The sequence below is a fragment of the Triticum dicoccoides genome, chromosome 6B (assembly GCF_002162155.2).
Source record: "Triticum dicoccoides isolate Atlit2015 ecotype Zavitan chromosome 6B, WEW_v2.0, whole genome shotgun sequence".
Taxonomy (NCBI): domain Eukaryota; kingdom Viridiplantae; phylum Streptophyta; class Magnoliopsida; order Poales; family Poaceae; genus Triticum; species Triticum dicoccoides.
In genome coordinates, this window is record NC_041391.1 from 539,336,280 (window position 1) to 539,343,580 (window position 7,301).

Sequence of the window (7,301 nt, forward strand, 5' to 3'; positions counted from 1 at the left end):
ATGTGGGATTTCGACCCGGCCGAACACCAGACGCTGTGAGAGCTCTTCGACATGACGCACAAAGATGTTTGGAAGGTGCTGTTCAAGGCCGCTGAGGTACCTCTTCCCATTACCGAGGATTGCGGACTCAGTGCAAAGCGCCCCGCCAACCCTGTAAGCTCTTTATATTTTACAAGATGTTCCTTTCCCCAGTATATTCGTGGGAGGAATCTAAGCCTCCACGCCATTTTAACAGGGCTGGGTAGCGACAGCGGAGCGGATCTACTGTCCGGCTCCACTACCTGAAGCTCCAGCAATGGCTCTCTTAACGAAGATGCTGTTTCTGGCGCCCTATGAGGTTCCGGAGAAGAAGGCCAAGAAGAAGGCCGCGGGGACCAGGAAAGGTCTCCGGCGCAAGGTTGTATCATACTCATCATCCGAAGACACCGAGGCGCGCTCCTCCAACGAAAACAAGGAGGAAGAGGAAAGTCCTCCCCCCACAATCGGGGGGTGGGGGGGGGGGGGGGGGAGAAAAGGAAGGCTGCCCCGTCTGGGGAGGCCGAAGGGTCTAAGAAGGGAAAGACCCTCCCTCCGGACCACTCCACAACAGCCGCCTACAGCGACGAGGAGTGGTTGCCCAGGGACAAGCCCCTGGCAAAGTCGTAAGTATCGGGACACTATAATACTTCCGGTATGCTTTGCTTTATTGCTTCTTATCATGTCAAATGTGATCGTGCAGTCCGTCCAAATCCCACATTGACGTATCCTCCTCGGATGGGTCTTTGGGCCAGTCGTCGATGAACAGCGATTCACTCCCGATGGCCACTTCCCCTCGGCCCGCGGACGACACCGAGGTGTTGTCTCAGAGGATACTGGACTAGTGGGAGACAGTTCTGGAGACGCCCCAAGGCAGAATCCTAGACGTCGGGCACATGGGAGGGAAGACCCCCATGGATGCTGAGAACGGGGGCTGCAACAAGTCTGGCCCCCAGCCGGATACTGCGTCGGAACCCACAGTGGTTCCGGATTCGGGCAGCCAGCCTCTCTCTAAGGGGGCGAGCCACCCGTGCTGATGACCTCTGTCCAACCAAAGGCATCGGACAACTTGCTGGAAGTGCTTCATGGCGCTTCCATTGACGAAGAGCACCGCACCATCATGAGTGTGGTGATTGAGAAGGTTCGGTCCGCTAAAAGTGGATTGACCAAAGCCTACGCCGGCCTCCTAATAGGCTTTGAGGTAAGTAATCGAATTATGAGAAAATATCATAGCATAGACAATAACCCCTGATGCTCTGTTTGGTGTTCGGAAAGAAAGGCCGAACAGAGGACCAAAAAAGATCCACAAGAGTCTAATCAGAATATGTCTATGTGAATAAGCATGCGTCGCTGATGGCCGCTGCCGCTCGTACTACGGAGGTCTCCGGACTAAAGCAGGACCTAGAGCAGACCGAGGGAGAGCTCGGCCTCGTGAAGAGGAAACTCGAGGAGAACAAAGGTACACAATACCCCGTTTGTACATTTATAAAGAAAAAATTGCTGACGCTAATAGGAGCGTCATGAATTTGAATAGGGGCCACGACCAAAGTGGCGGCCCTGAAGAAGGCGCTGACCGAGGCCGAAGACAAAGAGGCCAAGGAACACACCGAGCGTGAGAAACAAGAGGCCCGAGTCGACGAGGTCCAATAAGAGCTCCAGGATTTCGTCAAAAAGTACGAGTCCTTGGAGCGTGACTCTAAGACGCAAGAGTCCGAGCTTGCGAAGGCCCTCCAGAGCGCACAAGATGCCAAGGCCGAAGCCCAAAAGGCCCTCCAGGAGATTCAGGCAGCCAAGAAAATAGCGGCAGGTAAGGCATTCATTATGCAAAGCAAGCATGTGAAGGAGACTTTCCTTTTACTTACCCGAATTCGGAGCTCTCCAGGAGCGTTCGCAGATCTGCCGCGCAGCATATCAGATGCCGCAGAGTTTTTATCGGGCTGAAGAAGGGAGCTCGATGGAGAAGTTGTTCTGGTCTCAATATACTGGGACCGAACATCCAATGCCCTTGAGCGACCAGCTGAAGCAACTGGTCGAACCGCACAAGGCGGCCGAACTGGCCATGAAGGACCTTATAGTCTGGATGTGGCCTGTTGAGCCCTTGCCCAGTAGCTACTTTGGCCTCGTGAAGTGGCTTGTAAATGCCTGCCCGCGGCTTGAAGTCATAAAGCGGTCAGTCTGCATTGAAGGTGCGCGCCGGGCCTTCGCCCGCGCGAAATTGCACTGGGCGAAGATGGATGCCGAGAAGCTGGTGAAGGAGGGGCCGCCAAAGGGCAAGGAGCACCGCCATCCCGAAAAGTATTATGACGATGTCATGAAGGGCGCCCGCCTTGGGGAGGAGGAATGTGCTAAGGATGTAATATTTGAATGAATGTACTCATTTGATCCTGTAATATGAAAACGAGTTCATGCGCGCTATATAACGCTTGTTGATTTAAAATATTACCTTCTGTGCGGCCGTTTATAAAATCTGAGAGTTGGCCAGTCGTCGGCTTCTGCCCCCATGTAACTAGTACTGGGGTGTTTGGGATAAATCTAAACACTCTTTATCCAAATTTTTGGTCCTTTAAGGAGGTGTTTAGCGCAACGAACAAGGCAATCGGACTATACAACTTTATCACTCTCACTTAGCCATAGAAGTCTATAATTTTAAATTTTGGCGTAGCCCCTGGTATTCGGAAAGCCGAACTTGGGGCGCTATACACGTATAAATCGGACAAGGCTGATTCCTCACCCAAAGCGGAAAAAATCTTTAAGGATTTGAGATCTCTCGAACAGCGACCAGCTCTCGCTGCATCATGACCAGTTTTCGTCTTTCTCTACTGAGGTGCTCGTCCGGAAGAACCGGGACACAACCGCAGTAGTTCTCGCTATGCTAACCTAGCCGATATAGCGGAACGTAAGTCACCAAAACATGGGAGCCGGGCAAACCCAACTATTGACCCAAGACATGATTCAGAGCTGATGCATATAATGCTATAAGTTCGGGGTGCCGCACTATCGAAAGTGTTCGGACTTTCTTGTCGTGTTATGGGGTACACTGAAGCCCCTGGCGAGCTGATCGTACCAAAATGTACGGGAACTATTTGTAATAAATAAACAGCCAAGGAAAAGATAGAGAAATGTAATAATAAGCTGACGTTGTACATTATTTTCCATTGTTATAATAATAAGTCGAGGTGTATGTATACAAGTAGTGCGATAAGCAAAATAGGACTATTTGACATGTCCTAACCAAGAGCGAGCTGCGTGTGGGTATCTAAAATAGGTATAGCGATTGTTATCAGAGACCACCTGTGGACTCCCTTGTACGTCAAAGCTTCTTGCCTCCTTGGTTTTTCCATCCCGTAATGGGTTTGATACTTAGATTATCGGAAGAGCCTCGAAAAGAGAAGGACCTGAAAGAAAGAAAAGGGTGAAGGTGTATGGGTCTTGTGACTGTTGGGCCGTATTTTGGACCGCGTTGTGGCCATTCCTCCTCCTATGCCCATGGTATTTTAAGTGCGTAATTATTTACATGCGGCACAAATTTCACTACTTGACCGGGACTATGACGGAGGCCGAATTGCTAGGAGAGCTCTGGACGTGCCGGACAACTCTTTTGCAGAGTACTTCGGACTCGCTTGGCGGTGTCTAGGGGCTTTATTGCCGAATTGCAGATCTGCCTAAGAAGACTGCTCTGTACTTCTGCCGTGAGGGCCGCAGTGTGCTCCTCTGTACGGAGGGAGCGCTTTGTGTTTCCATTGGCTGTTATAACCCTGCGTGGTCCTGGCATCTTGAGCTTGAGGTATGCATAATGCGGTACCGCATTGAATCTAGCAAATGTGGCTCGTCCGAACAGTGCATGATAGCCACTGCAGAAGGGGACGATATCGAAGATTAACTCCTCGCTTCGGAAGTTGTCCAGAGATCCGAAGACTACTTCCAGTGTGATTGAGCCCGTACAACAAGCCTCTACACCTGGTATGACACCTTTAAAGGTGGTTTTGGTGGGTTTGATCCTTGAGGGATCGATGCCCATTTTGCACAGTGTATCCTGATAAAGCAGGTTCAGGCTGCTCCCACCGTCCATAAGGACTCGTGTGAGGTGGGATCCGTCAATGATGGGGTCGAGGACCATTGCGGCCGAACTGCCATGGCGGATACTGGTAGGATGGTCCCTGTGATTGAAAGTGATCGGACAGGAAGACCATGGATTGAACTTTGGAGCGACTGGCTCCAACGCGTAGACGTCCCTTAGTGCGTGCTTCCGCTCCCGCTTGGGAATATGGGTGGCGTATATCATATTTACCGTTTTCACTTGGGGAGGAAATTTCTTCTGTCCTCCTATGTTCGACAGCCGGGGCTCCTCGTTGTCATCATTATGCGGCCCCTTTTCCTTGTTTTCGGCATTCAACTTGTCGGCATGTTTAAACACCCAACATTCTCTGTTGGTGTGGTTGGCTGGTTTATCCGGGGTACCGTGAATTTGACACTAGCGATCGAGTATGCGGTCCAGACTGGACAGGCCCGGATTGTTTATTTTGAATGGCTTTTTCCGCTGACCGGATTTAGAGCCGCTAAATCCGGCATTGACTGCTGTGTCTTCGGCGTTGTCGCCATTGTTGCGATGCTTGTGTCTGTTGCGTCGGGGCTTGCCATTGTTGTCTCTGGCATCTGAAGTGCCAGGATTTCTTGATGCGCCGTTCTTGCGAGCCAGCCAGCTTGTCCTCGCCCACACAAAAGCGGGTCATGAGTGTCGTGAGGACTGTCATGGACTTCGGCTTCTCTTGGCCGAGGTGTCGAGCGAGCCACTCGTCACGGATGTTATGCTTAAAGGCCGCTAGGGCTTCTGCGTCCGGACAGTCGACAATTTGGTTCTTTTTAGTTAGGAACCGAGTCCAGAATTTCCTGGCTGACTCTCCGTGCTGTTGGGTTATGTGACTTAAGTCATCGGCATCCGGTGGTCGCACATAAGTGCCCTGGAAGTTGTCAAGGAATGCGTCTTCTAGGTTCTCCCAACTGCCAATGGAGTTTGTCGGTAGGCTATTCAGCCAATGCCGAGCCGGTCCCTTGAGTTTTAGTGGGAGGTACTTGATGGCGTGTAGATCATCGCCGCAGGCCATGTGAATGTGGAGAAGGAAATCTTCAATCCATACCGCGGATTCTGTTGTACCATCGTATGATTCAATATTCACGGGTTTAAACCCTTTTGGAAATTCATGATCCATTACTTCATCAGTGAAGCATAGGGGGTGTGCGGCGCCTCTGTGCTGGGCTACATCATGATGCAGTTCAAATGAGTCTGGTCTGTTGTATTCGGCCCGGCCGGATTTGCTTTTAGTGTATCTGGCGTGACGGTCATTGTCACGCATTGGGGCGTGCCCCCGTGATCCGGAGATCGATCTTGACTGTCCTGCTTTGTTTTCCAATACGTCTCGCAGGTCCTGCGTGTAGCCCCGGGCCTTAGTGTTTTTGTTTGATTGGCGACGGGGTGCGGGATGATGTTCGGGCTGATACGCCGCTTTGTCTCGGCCACGAAGTGGCCGGTCAGCCGCATCCTGCGCTGGTAGTGTAGGCTTTAATGCCTCATCCTCGAGTTGAGGTAGCAACCTGTGCTTTGGGTAACTTTTGGTTTTGCGCTCGAGTCCGTATTCCTCGGCTGCCAGGACCTCAGTCCATCTATCAGTTAGCAGATCTTGATCAGCTTGAAGCTGCTACTGCCTTTTCTTCAGGCTTTTTGCAGTGGCTATAAGCCGACGCTTGAAGCGCTCCTGCTCGACGGGATCCTCAGGCACGATGAATTCTTCGTCGCCGAGGCTCACCTCGTCTTTGGAGAGGTGCATGTAATTTTCATCCTCTGATTCTCCATCCATTGCCTGTTCCTTGGGGCTATCTTGCCCATCCTCCCATTCGGCCTGCTCGAAGCCTGGCCGGGCGAGATTGTTTTTGTCCTCGGCATTATCCGGAGCGATATTGTCTCTTGTGCCGGTATCGCTATTTTTGCTATGGCGAGGCTTAGAGCGGCGCCGATGAAGCCGGTGCTTAGATTGCTTCTCAAGGGGATTATCCTCCGTTGCCTCATCGCCATCGCTTTCTTTGGGGGTGTCCACCATATATATATCATATGATGAGGTGGCTGTCCAGCGCCCTGCGGGCGGTGGTTCTTGTTCCTGTCCGACATCGTCGTCCATACCGTCGATGTCTTCGGAGTCGAAATGAAGCATGTCGGTTAAGTCATCGACAGTGGCTATTAAGTGGGTGGTGGGTAGGGAACGAATTTCTTCGTCGTCCGCTTCCCACTCATGTCACGCCCAAGATGTGACCCTATCCTAAAGGAACTCGAAGGTCCCACCAAGGATAGGAGCGCATCTTTAAGACGCTTTTGCAAGGTGGATATCATTACATCAACATTACTCAATAGATAGGAATACATACATAAGGCATACAATGACACACGAATACAACATCATCTTACATAAGAGCACCATCCGACTATGGATGAAACACAAACAGAAACTCAAACGACAACCACCCTGCTAGCCCAGGCTGCCGACCTGGAACCTATCCCTTGATCGAAGAAGAAGCAGAAGAAGAACTCCAAAACAAGCAAACATAGCTCTCGCGTCACGACCATCGCATAACCTGTACCTGCAACTGTTGTTTAGTAATCTGTGAGCCACGAGGACTCAGCAATCCCATTACCATGGGTATCAAGACTAGCAAAGATTAAAGGGTAAGGAAGGGGTAAAGTGGTGAGGTTGCAGCAACGACTAAGCATATATGGTGGCTAACATACGCAAATAAGAGCAAGAAGAGAACAAACGGAACGGTCGTGAAGCTAGCAATGATCAAGAAGTGATCCAGAACTCCTACTTATGTCAAACATAACCCAAAACCGTGTTCACTTCCCGGACTCCGCTGAAAAGAGACCATCACGGCTACACACGTGGTTGATGCGTTTTAGTTCGGATATGGTGTCAAGTTATCTACAACCGGACATTAACAAATTCCCATCTGCCACATAACCGCGAGCACGGCTCTCGAAAGTTTATACCTTGCAGGGGTGTCCCAACTTAGCCCATCACAAGCTCTCACGGTCGACGAAGGATATTCCTTCTCCCAAGAAGATCCGATCAGTCTCGGAATCCCGGTTTACAAGACATTTCAACAATGGTAAAACAAGACCAGCAAAGCCGCCCGATGTGACGACAAATCCTGATAGGAGCTGCACATATCTCATTCTCCGGGCAACACCGGATGAGACTAGCTACGAGTAAAACCAGACTTCGAGTTTCCCCGAGGTAGCC

General features: G+C 50.9%; 1 long non-coding RNA gene across 1 annotated transcript in view; it reads left to right on the forward strand.

Moving 5' to 3' along the window:
- Positions 1–7,285: 7,285 nt before the first annotated feature.
- The window catches only part of LOC119325481, a 13,713-nt gene continuing 13,697 nt past the window's right edge, over positions 7,286–7,301 (forward strand). The window contains exon 1 of the long non-coding RNA XR_005157548.1: positions 7,286–7,295. This is a non-coding gene — a long non-coding RNA (uncharacterized LOC119325481). The remainder of the gene's footprint in view (positions 7,296–7,301) is intronic.